Here is a 15,381-nt window from a genome sequence, read left to right as displayed (position 1 = left end):
TTAGAAACTGTTTTCTTAAATCTTCCTAATGATCAAATAAAAAATGGGTGTCTTTCGCCTCATTTTTTCGTAAAATCCAATCACAAAGTTCGTGCGATAAAAAGTTGGAAAAAAACATTACAATAATTGCCGGACCAATGTATGGTATGGACATGCAAATACGGACTGTCATACAGAAAACAGCCTATATTACATACATTACATAACCTTGATGTTCATATAAACCCAATACAAAGGCTATTTAAATACTCAGCTATCCAAAAATGAATTTTATTGCACACTAGCTCTCATATTTAAAAAATCCACAGGGGCCAAAATGCGAAACTACACACCTAACTGTGGAGTGCTACCTTAAGGTGAATTTTTTTCCCTCCTGCCTCAAATTTTTTTATGTTTTCTGTGTTCTACTAGTTGTTACGATGAAAATGGTACCTTAGTTTTTAAAATTGGTTCAGTAATAAAGATTTTATGAAGGTTAGCAGTTGGTGTTGAAACGCCACAAAAAGTGATTTTAAAATAAATGCTGGATCATAGTGAAAAACTTCAAGTCTGTCTCATTATAGGGGTAAATTTCTAAAACTTTTCCCTTTTTTTTATTTGAAATTATAAAATTGCCTTAAAAGAGGACAAATTGTACATGTTTTAGGTGTTTGAAAGCACTTATAGGTAATTTTTGCTGTAAATAGCATACCTAACCTTGGTTTAGAAGCTCTCAAGCAGGGTATAAATTTCTAACAGTACTGGCATCATTAAATTTAATTAATGCCAAATTATGATATAAAATCCTGCTAAAAATGTTTATTTGACTTATTCGCATTCAAAAATATAAAGCGATACATTCTGAGATTATCATATAAAGCGCAATCTTTGGTTACAAGGGCAAAGCTAACGGGGTACAAATTTAAGACCGCAACATGTCTAAGTGTCAAAATGTGTATATTTGGTTGCTAAGGACAGTAAACAATAAAATTAACATAAATTGCATTCCTAGCAGTTTTTTTACAATCAGAACTAAAACAAGAACACAAAAGACTAAAGATTTGTGGTCAATTTTAACTTTAAAAGTGCATTTCTGTGCTTTCTGATGTGCCATAAGGTAGCACTCCACAGTTAGAAAATAAAATTAAAAATGAGCCCCAAAATGTTTTATCATCTCCTATTCCTGGATTTTTAATACATTAACCTAACTGTTTGTGTTGTACATGTGCATATGTATGTAATCAGTATCTTCCATAGATTCAATTTTCCAAAGTTAAAAGGGTGAAAATTAATTCCTTGTATGTGTATCCATGGCAACATTCAGCATTTATTTACCATAAAATATTGCAAAAAGGGGGGTGAACATGTCATATATCCCCCCAAAATTTGGATCAAACTAGAATTTCAATGCCTTTGAGTGATACCTTTTTAGAAACTGTTTTCTTAAATCTTCCTAATGATCAAATAAAAAATGGGTGTCTTTCGCCTCATTTTTTCGTAAAATCCAATCACAAAGTTCGTGCGATAAAAAGTTGGAAAAAAACATTACAATAATTGCCGGACCAATGTATGGTATGGACATGCAAATACGGACTGTCATACAGAAAACAGCCTATATTACATACATTACATAACCTTGATGTTCATATAAACCCAATACAAAGGCTATTTAAATACTCAGCTATCCAAAAATGAATTTTATTGCACACTAGCTCTCATATTTAAAAAATCCACAGGGGCCAAAATGCGAAACTACACACCTAACTGTGGAGTGCTACCTTAAGGTGAATTTTTTTCCCTCCTGCCTCAAATTTTTTTATGTTTTCTGTGTTCTACTAGTTGTTACGATGAAAATGGTACCTTAGTTTTTAAAATTGGTTCAGTAATAAAGATTTTATGAAGGTTAGCAGTTGGTGTTGAAACGCCACAAAAAGTGATTTTAAAATAAATGCTGGATCATAGTGAAAAACTTCAAGTCTGTCTCATTATAGGGGTAAATTTCTAAAACTTTTCCCTTTTTTTTATTTGAAATTATAAAATTGCCTTAAAAGAGGACAAATTGTACATGTTTTAGGTGTTTGAAAGCACTTATAGGTAATTTTTGCTGTAAATAGCATACCTAACCTTGGTTTAGAAGCTCTCAAGCAGGGTATAAATTTCTAACAGTACTGGCATCATTAAATTTAATTAATGCCAAATTATGATATAAAATCCTGCTAAAAATGTTTATTTGACTTATTCGCATTCAAAAATATAAAGCGATACATTCTGAGATTATCATATAAAGCGCAATCTTTGGTTACAAGGGCAAAGCTAACGGGGTACAAATTTAAGACCGCAACATGTCTAAGTGTCAAAATGTGTATATTTGGTTGCTAAGGACAGTAAACAATAAAATTAACATAAATTGCATTCCTAGCAGTTTTTTTACAATCAGAACTAAAACAAGAACACAAAAGACTAAAGATTTGTGGTCAATTTTAACTTTAAAAGTGCATTTCTGTGCTTTCTGATGTGCCATAAGGTAGCACTCCACAGTTAGAAAATAAAATTAAAAATGAGCCCCAAAATGTTTTATCATCTCCTATTCCTGGATTTTTAATACATTAACCTAACTGTTTGTGTTGTACATGTGCATATGTATGTAATCAGTATCTTCCATAGATTCAATTTTCCAAAGTTAAAAGGGTGAAAATTAATTCCTTGTATGTGTATCCATGGCAACATTCAGCATTTATTTACCATAAAATATTGCAAAAAGGGGGGTGAACATGTCATATATCCCCCCAAAATTTGGATCAAACTAGAATTTCAATGCCTTTGAGTGATACCTTTTTAGAAACTGTTTTCTTAAATCTTCCTAATGATCAAATAAAAAATGGGTGTCTTTCGCCTCATTTTTTCGTAAAATCCAATCACAAAGTTCGTGCGATAAAAAGTTGGAAAAAAACATTACAATAATTGCCGGACCAATGTATGGTATGGACATGCAAATACGGACTGTCATACAGAAAACAGCCTATATTACATACATTACATAACCTTGATGTTCATATAAACCCAATACAAAGGCTATTTAAATACTCAGCTATCCAAAAATGAATTTTATTGCACACTAGCTCTCATATTTAAAAAATCCACAGGGGCCAAAATGCGAAACTACACACCTAACTGTGGAGTGCTACCTTAAGGTGAATTTTTTTCCCTCCTGCCTCAAATTTTTTTATGTTTTCTGTGTTCTACTAGTTGTTACGATGAAAATGGTACCTTAGTTTTTAAAATTGGTTCAGTAATAAAGATTTTATGAAGGTTAGCAGTTGGTGTTGAAACGCCACAAAAAGTGATTTTAAAATAAATGCTGGATCATAGTGAAAAACTTCAAGTCTGTCTCATTATAGGGGTAAATTTCTAAAACTTTTCCCTTTTTTTTATTTGAAATTATAAAATTGCCTTAAAAGAGGACAAATTGTACATGTTTTAGGTGTTTGAAAGCACTTATAGGTAATTTTTGCTGTAAATAGCATACCTAACCTTGGTTTAGAAGCTCTCAAGCAGGGTATAAATTTCTAACAGTACTGGCATCATTAAATTTAATTAATGCCAAATTATGATATAAAATCCTGCTAAAAATGTTTATTTGACTTATTCGCATTCAAAAATATAAAGCGATACATTCTGAGATTATCATATAAAGCGCAATCTTTGGTTACAAGGGCAAAGCTAACGGGGTACAAATTTAAGACCGCAACATGTCTAAGTGTCAAAATGTGTATATTTGGTTGCTAAGGACAGTAAACAATAAAATTAACATAAATTGCATTCCTAGCAGTTTTTTTACAATCAGAACTAAAACAAGAACACAAAAGACTAAAGATTTGTGGTCAATTTTAACTTTAAAAGTGCATTTCTGTGCTTTCTGATGTGCCATAAGGTAGCACTCCACAGTTAGAAAATAAAATTAAAAATGAGCCCCAAAATGTTTTATCATCTCCTATTCCTGGATTTTTAATACATTAACCTAACTGTTTGTGTTGTACATGTGCATATGTATGTAATCAGTATCTTCCATAGATTCAATTTTCCAAAGTTAAAAGGGTGAAAATTAATTCCTTGTATGTGTATCCATGGCAACATTCAGCATTTATTTACCATAAAATATTGCAAAAAGGGGGGTGAACATGTCATATATCCCCCCAAAATTTGGATCAAACTAGAATTTCAATGCCTTTGAGTGATACCTTTTTAGAAACTGTTTTCTTAAATCTTCCTAATGATCAAATAAAAAATGGGTGTCTTTCGCCTCATTTTTTCGTAAAATCCAATCACAAAGTTCGTGCGATAAAAAGTTGGAAAAAAACATTACAATAATTGCCGGACCAATGTATGGTATGGACATGCAAATACGGACTGTCATACAGAAAACAGCCTATATTACATACATTACATAACCTTGATGTTCATATAAACCCAATACAAAGGCTATTTAAATACTCAGCTATCCAAAAATGAATTTTATTGCACACTAGCTCTCATATTTAAAAAATCCACAGGGGCCAAAATGCGAAACTACACACCTAACTGTGGAGTGCTACCTTAAGGTGAATTTTTTTCCCTCCTGCCTCAAATTTTTTTATGTTTTCTGTGTTCTACTAGTTGTTACGATGAAAATGGTACCTTAGTTTTTAAAATTGGTTCAGTAATAAAGATTTTATGAAGGTTAGCAGTTGGTGTTGAAACGCCACAAAAAGTGATTTTAAAATAAATGCTGGATCATAGTGAAAAACTTCAAGTCTGTCTCATTATAGGGGTAAATTTCTAAAACTTTTCCCTTTTTTTTATTTGAAATTATAAAATTGCCTTAAAAGAGGACAAATTGTACATGTTTTAGGTGTTTGAAAGCACTTATAGGTAATTTTTGCTGTAAATAGCATACCTAACCTTGGTTTAGAAGCTCTCAAGCAGGGTATAAATTTCTAACAGTACTGGCATCATTAAATTTAATTAATGCCAAATTATGATATAAAATCCTGCTAAAAATGTTTATTTGACTTATTCGCATTCAAAAATATAAAGCGATACATTCTGAGATTATCATATAAAGCGCAATCTTTGGTTACAAGGGCAAAGCTAACGGGGTACAAATTTAAGACCGCAACATGTCTAAGTGTCAAAATGTGTATATTTGGTTGCTAAGGACAGTAAACAATAAAATTAACATAAATTGCATTCCTAGCAGTTTTTTTACAATCAGAACTAAAACAAGAACACAAAAGACTAAAGATTTGTGGTCAATTTTAACTTTAAAAGTGCATTTCTGTGCTTTCTGATGTGCCATAAGGTAGCACTCCACAGTTAGAAAATAAAATTAAAAATGAGCCCCAAAATGTTTTATCATCTCCTATTCCTGGATTTTTAATACATTAACCTAACTGTTTGTGTTGTACATGTGCATATGTATGTAATCAGTATCTTCCATAGATTCAATTTTCCAAAGTTAAAAGGGTGAAAATTAATTCCTTGTATGTGTATCCATGGCAACATTCAGCATTTATTTACCATAAAATATTGCAAAAAGGGGGGTGAACATGTCATATATCCCCCCAAAATTTGGATCAAACTAGAATTTCAATGCCTTTGAGTGATACCTTTTTAGAAACTGTTTTCTTAAATCTTCCTAATGATCAAATAAAAAATGGGTGTCTTTCGCCTCATTTTTTCGTAAAATCCAATCACAAAGTTCGTGCGATAAAAAGTTGGAAAAAAACATTACAATAATTGCCGGACCAATGTATGGTATGGACATGCAAATACGGACTGTCATACAGAAAACAGCCTATATTACATACATTACATAACCTTGATGTTCATATAAACCCAATACAAAGGCTATTTAAATACTCAGCTATCCAAAAATGAATTTTATTGCACACTAGCTCTCATATTTAAAAAATCCACAGGGGCCAAAATGCGAAACTACACACCTAACTGTGGAGTGCTACCTTAAGGTGAATTTTTTTCCCTCCTGCCTCAAATTTTTTTATGTTTTCTGTGTTCTACTAGTTGTTACGATGAAAATGGTACCTTAGTTTTTAAAATTGGTTCAGTAATAAAGATTTTATGAAGGTTAGCAGTTGGTGTTGAAACGCCACAAAAAGTGATTTTAAAATAAATGCTGGATCATAGTGAAAAACTTCAAGTCTGTCTCATTATAGGGGTAAATTTCTAAAACTTTTCCCTTTTTTTTATTTGAAATTATAAAATTGCCTTAAAAGAGGACAAATTGTACATGTTTTAGGTGTTTGAAAGCACTTATAGGTAATTTTTGCTGTAAATAGCATACCTAACCTTGGTTTAGAAGCTCTCAAGCAGGGTATAAATTTCTAACAGTACTGGCATCATTAAATTTAATTAATGCCAAATTATGATATAAAATCCTGCTAAAAATGTTTATTTGACTTATTCGCATTCAAAAATATAAAGCGATACATTCTGAGATTATCATATAAAGCGCAATCTTTGGTTACAAGGGCAAAGCTAACGGGGTACAAATTTAAGACCGCAACATGTCTAAGTGTCAAAATGTGTATATTTGGTTGCTAAGGACAGTAAACAATAAAATTAACATAAATTGCATTCCTAGCAGTTTTTTTACAATCAGAACTAAAACAAGAACACAAAAGACTAAAGATTTGTGGTCAATTTTAACTTTAAAAGTGCATTTCTGTGCTTTCTGATGTGCCATAAGGTAGCACTCCACAGTTAGAAAATAAAATTAAAAATGAGCCCCAAAATGTTTTATCATCTCCTATTCCTGGATTTTTAATACATTAACCTAACTGTTTGTGTTGTACATGTGCATATGTATGTAATCAGTATCTTCCATAGATTCAATTTTCCAAAGTTAAAAGGGTGAAAATTAATTCCTTGTATGTGTATCCATGGCAACATTCAGCATTTATTTACCATAAAATATTGCAAAAAGGGGGGTGAACATGTCATATATCCCCCCAAAATTTGGATCAAACTAGAATTTCAATGCCTTTGAGTGATACCTTTTTAGAAACTGTTTTCTTAAATCTTCCTAATGATCAAATAAAAAATGGGTGTCTTTCGCCTCATTTTTTCGTAAAATCCAATCACAAAGTTCGTGCGATAAAAAGTTGGAAAAAAACATTACAATAATTGCCGGACCAATGTATGGTATGGACATGCAAATACGGACTGTCATACAGAAAACAGCCTATATTACATACATTACATAACCTTGATGTTCATATAAACCCAATACAAAGGCTATTTAAATACTCAGCTATCCAAAAATGAATTTTATTGCACACTAGCTCTCATATTTAAAAAATCCACAGGGGCCAAAATGCGAAACTACACACCTAACTGTGGAGTGCTACCTTAAGGTGAATTTTTTTCCCTCCTGCCTCAAATTTTTTTATGTTTTCTGTGTTCTACTAGTTGTTACGATGAAAATGGTACCTTAGTTTTTAAAATTGGTTCAGTAATAAAGATTTTATGAAGGTTAGCAGTTGGTGTTGAAACGCCACAAAAAGTGATTTTAAAATAAATGCTGGATCATAGTGAAAAACTTCAAGTCTGTCTCATTATAGGGGTAAATTTCTAAAACTTTTCCCTTTTTTTTATTTGAAATTATAAAATTGCCTTAAAAGAGGACAAATTGTACATGTTTTAGGTGTTTGAAAGCACTTATAGGTAATTTTTGCTGTAAATAGCATACCTAACCTTGGTTTAGAAGCTCTCAAGCAGGGTATAAATTTCTAACAGTACTGGCATCATTAAATTTAATTAATGCCAAATTATGATATAAAATCCTGCTAAAAATGTTTATTTGACTTATTCGCATTCAAAAATATAAAGCGATACATTCTGAGATTATCATATAAAGCGCAATCTTTGGTTACAAGGGCAAAGCTAACGGGGTACAAATTTAAGACCGCAACATGTCTAAGTGTCAAAATGTGTATATTTGGTTGCTAAGGACAGTAAACAATAAAATTAACATAAATTGCATTCCTAGCAGTTTTTTTACAATCAGAACTAAAACAAGAACACAAAAGACTAAAGATTTGTGGTCAATTTTAACTTTAAAAGTGCATTTCTGTGCTTTCTGATGTGCCATAAGGTAGCACTCCACAGTTAGAAAATAAAATTAAAAATGAGCCCCAAAATGTTTTATCATCTCCTATTCCTGGATTTTTAATACATTAACCTAACTGTTTGTGTTGTACATGTGCATATGTATGTAATCAGTATCTTCCATAGATTCAATTTTCCAAAGTTAAAAGGGTGAAAATTAATTCCTTGTATGTGTATCCATGGCAACATTCAGCATTTATTTACCATAAAATATTGCAAAAAGGGGGGTGAACATGTCATATATCCCCCCAAAATTTGGATCAAACTAGAATTTCAATGCCTTTGAGTGATACCTTTTTAGAAACTGTTTTCTTAAATCTTCCTAATGATCAAATAAAAAATGGGTGTCTTTCGCCTCATTTTTTCGTAAAATCCAATCACAAAGTTCGTGCGATAAAAAGTTGGAAAAAAACATTACAATAATTGCCGGACCAATGTATGGTATGGACATGCAAATACGGACTGTCATACAGAAAACAGCCTATATTACATACATTACATAACCTTGATGTTCATATAAACCCAATACAAAGGCTATTTAAATACTCAGCTATCCAAAAATGAATTTTATTGCACACTAGCTCTCATATTTAAAAAATCCACAGGGGCCAAAATGCGAAACTACACACCTAACTGTGGAGTGCTACCTTAAGGTGAATTTTTTTCCCTCCTGCCTCAAATTTTTTTATGTTTTCTGTGTTCTACTAGTTGTTACGATGAAAATGGTACCTTAGTTTTTAAAATTGGTTCAGTAATAAAGATTTTATGAAGGTTAGCAGTTGGTGTTGAAACGCCACAAAAAGTGATTTTAAAATAAATGCTGGATCATAGTGAAAAACTTCAAGTCTGTCTCATTATAGGGGTAAATTTCTAAAACTTTTCCCTTTTTTTTATTTGAAATTATAAAATTGCCTTAAAAGAGGACAAATTGTACATGTTTTAGGTGTTTGAAAGCACTTATAGGTAATTTTTGCTGTAAATAGCATACCTAACCTTGGTTTAGAAGCTCTCAAGCAGGGTATAAATTTCTAACAGTACTGGCATCATTAAATTTAATTAATGCCAAATTATGATATAAAATCCTGCTAAAAATGTTTATTTGACTTATTCGCATTCAAAAATATAAAGCGATACATTCTGAGATTATCATATAAAGCGCAATCTTTGGTTACAAGGGCAAAGCTAACGGGGTACAAATTTAAGACCGCAACATGTCTAAGTGTCAAAATGTGTATATTTGGTTGCTAAGGACAGTAAACAATAAAATTAACATAAATTGCATTCCTAGCAGTTTTTTTACAATCAGAACTAAAACAAGAACACAAAAGACTAAAGATTTGTGGTCAATTTTAACTTTAAAAGTGCATTTCTGTGCTTTCTGATGTGCCATAAGGTAGCACTCCACAGTTAGAAAATAAAATTAAAAATGAGCCCCAAAATGTTTTATCATCTCCTATTCCTGGATTTTTAATACATTAACCTAACTGTTTGTGTTGTACATGTGCATATGTATGTAATCAGTATCTTCCATAGATTCAATTTTCCAAAGTTAAAAGGGTGAAAATTAATTCCTTGTATGTGTATCCATGGCAACATTCAGCATTTATTTACCATAAAATATTGCAAAAAGGGGGGTGAACATGTCATATATCCCCCCAAAATTTGGATCAAACTAGAATTTCAATGCCTTTGAGTGATACCTTTTTAGAAACTGTTTTCTTAAATCTTCCTAATGATCAAATAAAAAATGGGTGTCTTTCGCCTCATTTTTTCGTAAAATCCAATCACAAAGTTCGTGCGATAAAAAGTTGGAAAAAAACATTACAATAATTGCCGGACCAATGTATGGTATGGACATGCAAATACGGACTGTCATACAGAAAACAGCCTATATTACATACATTACATAACCTTGATGTTCATATAAACCCAATACAAAGGCTATTTAAATACTCAGCTATCCAAAAATGAATTTTATTGCACACTAGCTCTCATATTTAAAAAATCCACAGGGGCCAAAATGCGAAACTACACACCTAACTGTGGAGTGCTACCTTAAGGTGAATTTTTTTCCCTCCTGCCTCAAATTTTTTTATGTTTTCTGTGTTCTACTAGTTGTTACGATGAAAATGGTACCTTAGTTTTTAAAATTGGTTCAGTAATAAAGATTTTATGAAGGTTAGCAGTTGGTGTTGAAACGCCACAAAAAGTGATTTTAAAATAAATGCTGGATCATAGTGAAAAACTTCAAGTCTGTCTCATTATAGGGGTAAATTTCTAAAACTTTTCCCTTTTTTTTATTTGAAATTATAAAATTGCCTTAAAAGAGGACAAATTGTACATGTTTTAGGTGTTTGAAAGCACTTATAGGTAATTTTTGCTGTAAATAGCATACCTAACCTTGGTTTAGAAGCTCTCAAGCAGGGTATAAATTTCTAACAGTACTGGCATCATTAAATTTAATTAATGCCAAATTATGATATAAAATCCTGCTAAAAATGTTTATTTGACTTATTCGCATTCAAAAATATAAAGCGATACATTCTGAGATTATCATATAAAGCGCAATCTTTGGTTACAAGGGCAAAGCTAACGGGGTACAAATTTAAGACCGCAACATGTCTAAGTGTCAAAATGTGTATATTTGGTTGCTAAGGACAGTAAACAATAAAATTAACATAAATTGCATTCCTAGCAGTTTTTTTACAATCAGAACTAAAACAAGAACACAAAAGACTAAAGATTTGTGGTCAATTTTAACTTTAAAAGTGCATTTCTGTGCTTTCTGATGTGCCATAAGGTAGCACTCCACAGTTAGAAAATAAAATTAAAAATGAGCCCCAAAATGTTTTATCATCTCCTATTCCTGGATTTTTAATACATTAACCTAACTGTTTGTGTTGTACATGTGCATATGTATGTAATCAGTATCTTCCATAGATTCAATTTTCCAAAGTTAAAAGGGTGAAAATTAATTCCTTGTATGTGTATCCATGGCAACATTCAGCATTTATTTACCATAAAATATTGCAAAAAGGGGGGTGAACATGTCATATATCCCCCCAAAATTTGGATCAAACTAGAATTTCAATGCCTTTGAGTGATACCTTTTTAGAAACTGTTTTCTTAAATCTTCCTAATGATCAAATAAAAAATGGGTGTCTTTCGCCTCATTTTTTCGTAAAATCCAATCACAAAGTTCGTGCGATAAAAAGTTGGAAAAAAACATTACAATAATTGCCGGACCAATGTATGGTATGGACATGCAAATACGGACTGTCATACAGAAAACAGCCTATATTACATACATTACATAACCTTGATGTTCATATAAACCCAATACAAAGGCTATTTAAATACTCAGCTATCCAAAAATGAATTTTATTGCACACTAGCTCTCATATTTAAAAAATCCACAGGGGCCAAAATGCGAAACTACACACCTAACTGTGGAGTGCTACCTTAAGGTGAATTTTTTTCCCTCCTGCCTCAAATTTTTTTATGTTTTCTGTGTTCTACTAGTTGTTACGATGAAAATGGTACCTTAGTTTTTAAAATTGGTTCAGTAATAAAGATTTTATGAAGGTTAGCAGTTGGTGTTGAAACGCCACAAAAAGTGATTTTAAAATAAATGCTGGATCATAGTGAAAAACTTCAAGTCTGTCTCATTATAGGGGTAAATTTCTAAAACTTTTCCCTTTTTTTTATTTGAAATTATAAAATTGCCTTAAAAGAGGACAAATTGTACATGTTTTAGGTGTTTGAAAGCACTTATAGGTAATTTTTGCTGTAAATAGCATACCTAACCTTGGTTTAGAAGCTCTCAAGCAGGGTATAAATTTCTAACAGTACTGGCATCATTAAATTTAATTAATGCCAAATTATGATATAAAATCCTGCTAAAAATGTTTATTTGACTTATTCGCATTCAAAAATATAAAGCGATACATTCTGAGATTATCATATAAAGCGCAATCTTTGGTTACAAGGGCAAAGCTAACGGGGTACAAATTTAAGACCGCAACATGTCTAAGTGTCAAAATGTGTATATTTGGTTGCTAAGGACAGTAAACAATAAAATTAACATAAATTGCATTCCTAGCAGTTTTTTTACAATCAGAACTAAAACAAGAACACAAAAGACTAAAGATTTGTGGTCAATTTTAACTTTAAAAGTGCATTTCTGTGCTTTCTGATGTGCCATAAGGTAGCACTCCACAGTTAGAAAATAAAATTAAAAATGAGCCCCAAAATGTTTTATCATCTCCTATTCCTGGATTTTTAATACATTAACCTAACTGTTTGTGTTGTACATGTGCATATGTATGTAATCAGTATCTTCCATAGATTCAATTTTCCAAAGTTAAAAGGGTGAAAATTAATTCCTTGTATGTGTATCCATGGCAACATTCAGCATTTATTTACCATAAAATATTGCAAAAAGGGGGGTGAACATGTCATATATCCCCCCAAAATTTGGATCAAACTAGAATTTCAATGCCTTTGAGTGATACCTTTTTAGAAACTGTTTTCTTAAATCTTCCTAATGATCAAATAAAAAATGGGTGTCTTTCGCCTCATTTTTTCGTAAAATCCAATCACAAAGTTCGTGCGATAAAAAGTTGGAAAAAAACATTACAATAATTGCCGGACCAATGTATGGTATGGACATGCAAATACGGACTGTCATACAGAAAACAGCCTATATTACATACATTACATAACCTTGATGTTCATATAAACCCAATACAAAGGCTATTTAAATACTCAGCTATCCAAAAATGAATTTTATTGCACACTAGCTCTCATATTTAAAAAATCCACAGGGGCCAAAATGCGAAACTACACACCTAACTGTGGAGTGCTACCTTAAGGTGAATTTTTTTCCCTCCTGCCTCAAATTTTTTTATGTTTTCTGTGTTCTACTAGTTGTTACGATGAAAATGGTACCTTAGTTTTTAAAATTGGTTCAGTAATAAAGATTTTATGAAGGTTAGCAGTTGGTGTTGAAACGCCACAAAAAGTGATTTTAAAATAAATGCTGGATCATAGTGAAAAACTTCAAGTCTGTCTCATTATAGGGGTAAATTTCTAAAACTTTTCCCTTTTTTTTATTTGAAATTATAAAATTGCCTTAAAAGAGGACAAATTGTACATGTTTTAGGTGTTTGAAAGCACTTATAGGTAATTTTTGCTGTAAATAGCATACCTAACCTTGGTTTAGAAGCTCTCAAGCAGGGTATAAATTTCTAACAGTACTGGCATCATTAAATTTAATTAATGCCAAATTATGATATAAAATCCTGCTAAAAATGTTTATTTGACTTATTCGCATTCAAAAATATAAAGCGATACATTCTGAGATTATCATATAAAGCGCAATCTTTGGTTACAAGGGCAAAGCTAACGGGGTACAAATTTAAGACCGCAACATGTCTAAGTGTCAAAATGTGTATATTTGGTTGCTAAGGACAGTAAACAATAAAATTAACATAAATTGCATTCCTAGCAGTTTTTTTACAATCAGAACTAAAACAAGAACACAAAAGACTAAAGATTTGTGGTCAATTTTAACTTTAAAAGTGCATTTCTGTGCTTTCTGATGTGCCATAAGGTAGCACTCCACAGTTAGAAAATAAAATTAAAAATGAGCCCCAAAATGTTTTATCATCTCCTATTCCTGGATTTTTAATACATTAACCTAACTGTTTGTGTTGTACATGTGCATATGTATGTAATCAGTATCTTCCATAGATTCAATTTTCCAAAGTTAAAAGGGTGAAAATTAATTCCTTGTATGTGTATCCATGGCAACATTCAGCATTTATTTACCATAAAATATTGCAAAAAGGGGGGTGAACATGTCATATATCCCCCCAAAATTTGGATCAAACTAGAATTTCAATGCCTTTGAGTGATACCTTTTTAGAAACTGTTTTCTTAAATCTTCCTAATGATCAAATAAAAAATGGGTGTCTTTCGCCTCATTTTTTCGTAAAATCCAATCACAAAGTTCGTGCGATAAAAAGTTGGAAAAAAACATTACAATAATTGCCGGACCAATGTATGGTATGGACATGCAAATACGGACTGTCATACAGAAAACAGCCTATATTACATACATTACATAACCTTGATGTTCATATAAACCCAATACAAAGGCTATTTAAATACTCAGCTATCCAAAAATGAATTTTATTGCACACTAGCTCTCATATTTAAAAAATCCACAGGGGCCAAAATGCGAAACTACACACCTAACTGTGGAGTGCTACCTAAACATGACTAATTAAAGAAAAAGATTTGCCTACATAAACCTTTTCCGCGACGTGCAGGGGTTGTTCTCGTGTCGAACGATATAAGTCTAACTTTAATTTTAAACTAGAACACACCCGCGAAATCGAGGGCTTTCAGAGCGTAGTTTAAAGTATGTAAAGTGTTGTTGGAAGAATTTTGTAAAATATTGAATGACTGGAGAATTTCAGCAAAAGTATCTTAAGTCATAGGTTATTGGGGACAGGAAAATGTTTTTTTTATCCCTCCTCCTTTATTTCTAAAATTCCCAATTTTTGGTTTTCTATCAATTTCAATATGAACATACATTTATCATACATTTAGTATGTTATGAAAATTTAAGTAAGGATCCTGTAATTCAGTGGTTGTCGTTTGTTTATGTGTTACATATTTGTTTTTCGTTCATTTTTTTAAACATAAATAAGGCAGCTAGTTTTCTGGTTTGAATTGTTTTACATTGTCAGTTCGGGGCCTTTTAAAGCTGAGTGTGCGGTATGGGCTTTGCTCGTTGTTGAAGGTCGTACGGTTACCTATATTTGTTTTAAATTTCTGTGTCATATTGGTCTCTTGTGGAGAGTTGTCTCAACATGGCAATCATACCACATCTTCTTTTTTTTTTGTAATCAATGAAAGCGACACACAAAATGAGGTCTTCTCGTTTTATAGTATAGATATGATGACGAAGTATTGTTTTCGGTGGCTTTGGATCAATGAAACGAGACTTGAGCAGATATTCTTAATCTAGTAATACATTTCCTATATGCTCAAAAAGTCGCATTATTGACAAATATTTTTCAAAACTACACTTGAATGTTACATAAGTTCGTAGTTTATTATCTTTATGTATATCTAGCTGTTTTTTTCTTTTCCACAATACAATATAGTATCCCTTAACAATCTAACTACAGTGTCGATATATTTTGCTGGTATATGTTTTTTTTA

Source organism: Mytilus edulis, chromosome 1, assembly GCF_963676685.1.
Source record: "Mytilus edulis chromosome 1, xbMytEdul2.2, whole genome shotgun sequence".
Lineage (NCBI taxonomy): Eukaryota > Metazoa > Mollusca > Bivalvia > Mytilida > Mytilidae > Mytilus > Mytilus edulis.
Note: the sequence above shows the minus strand (reverse complement) of the source record.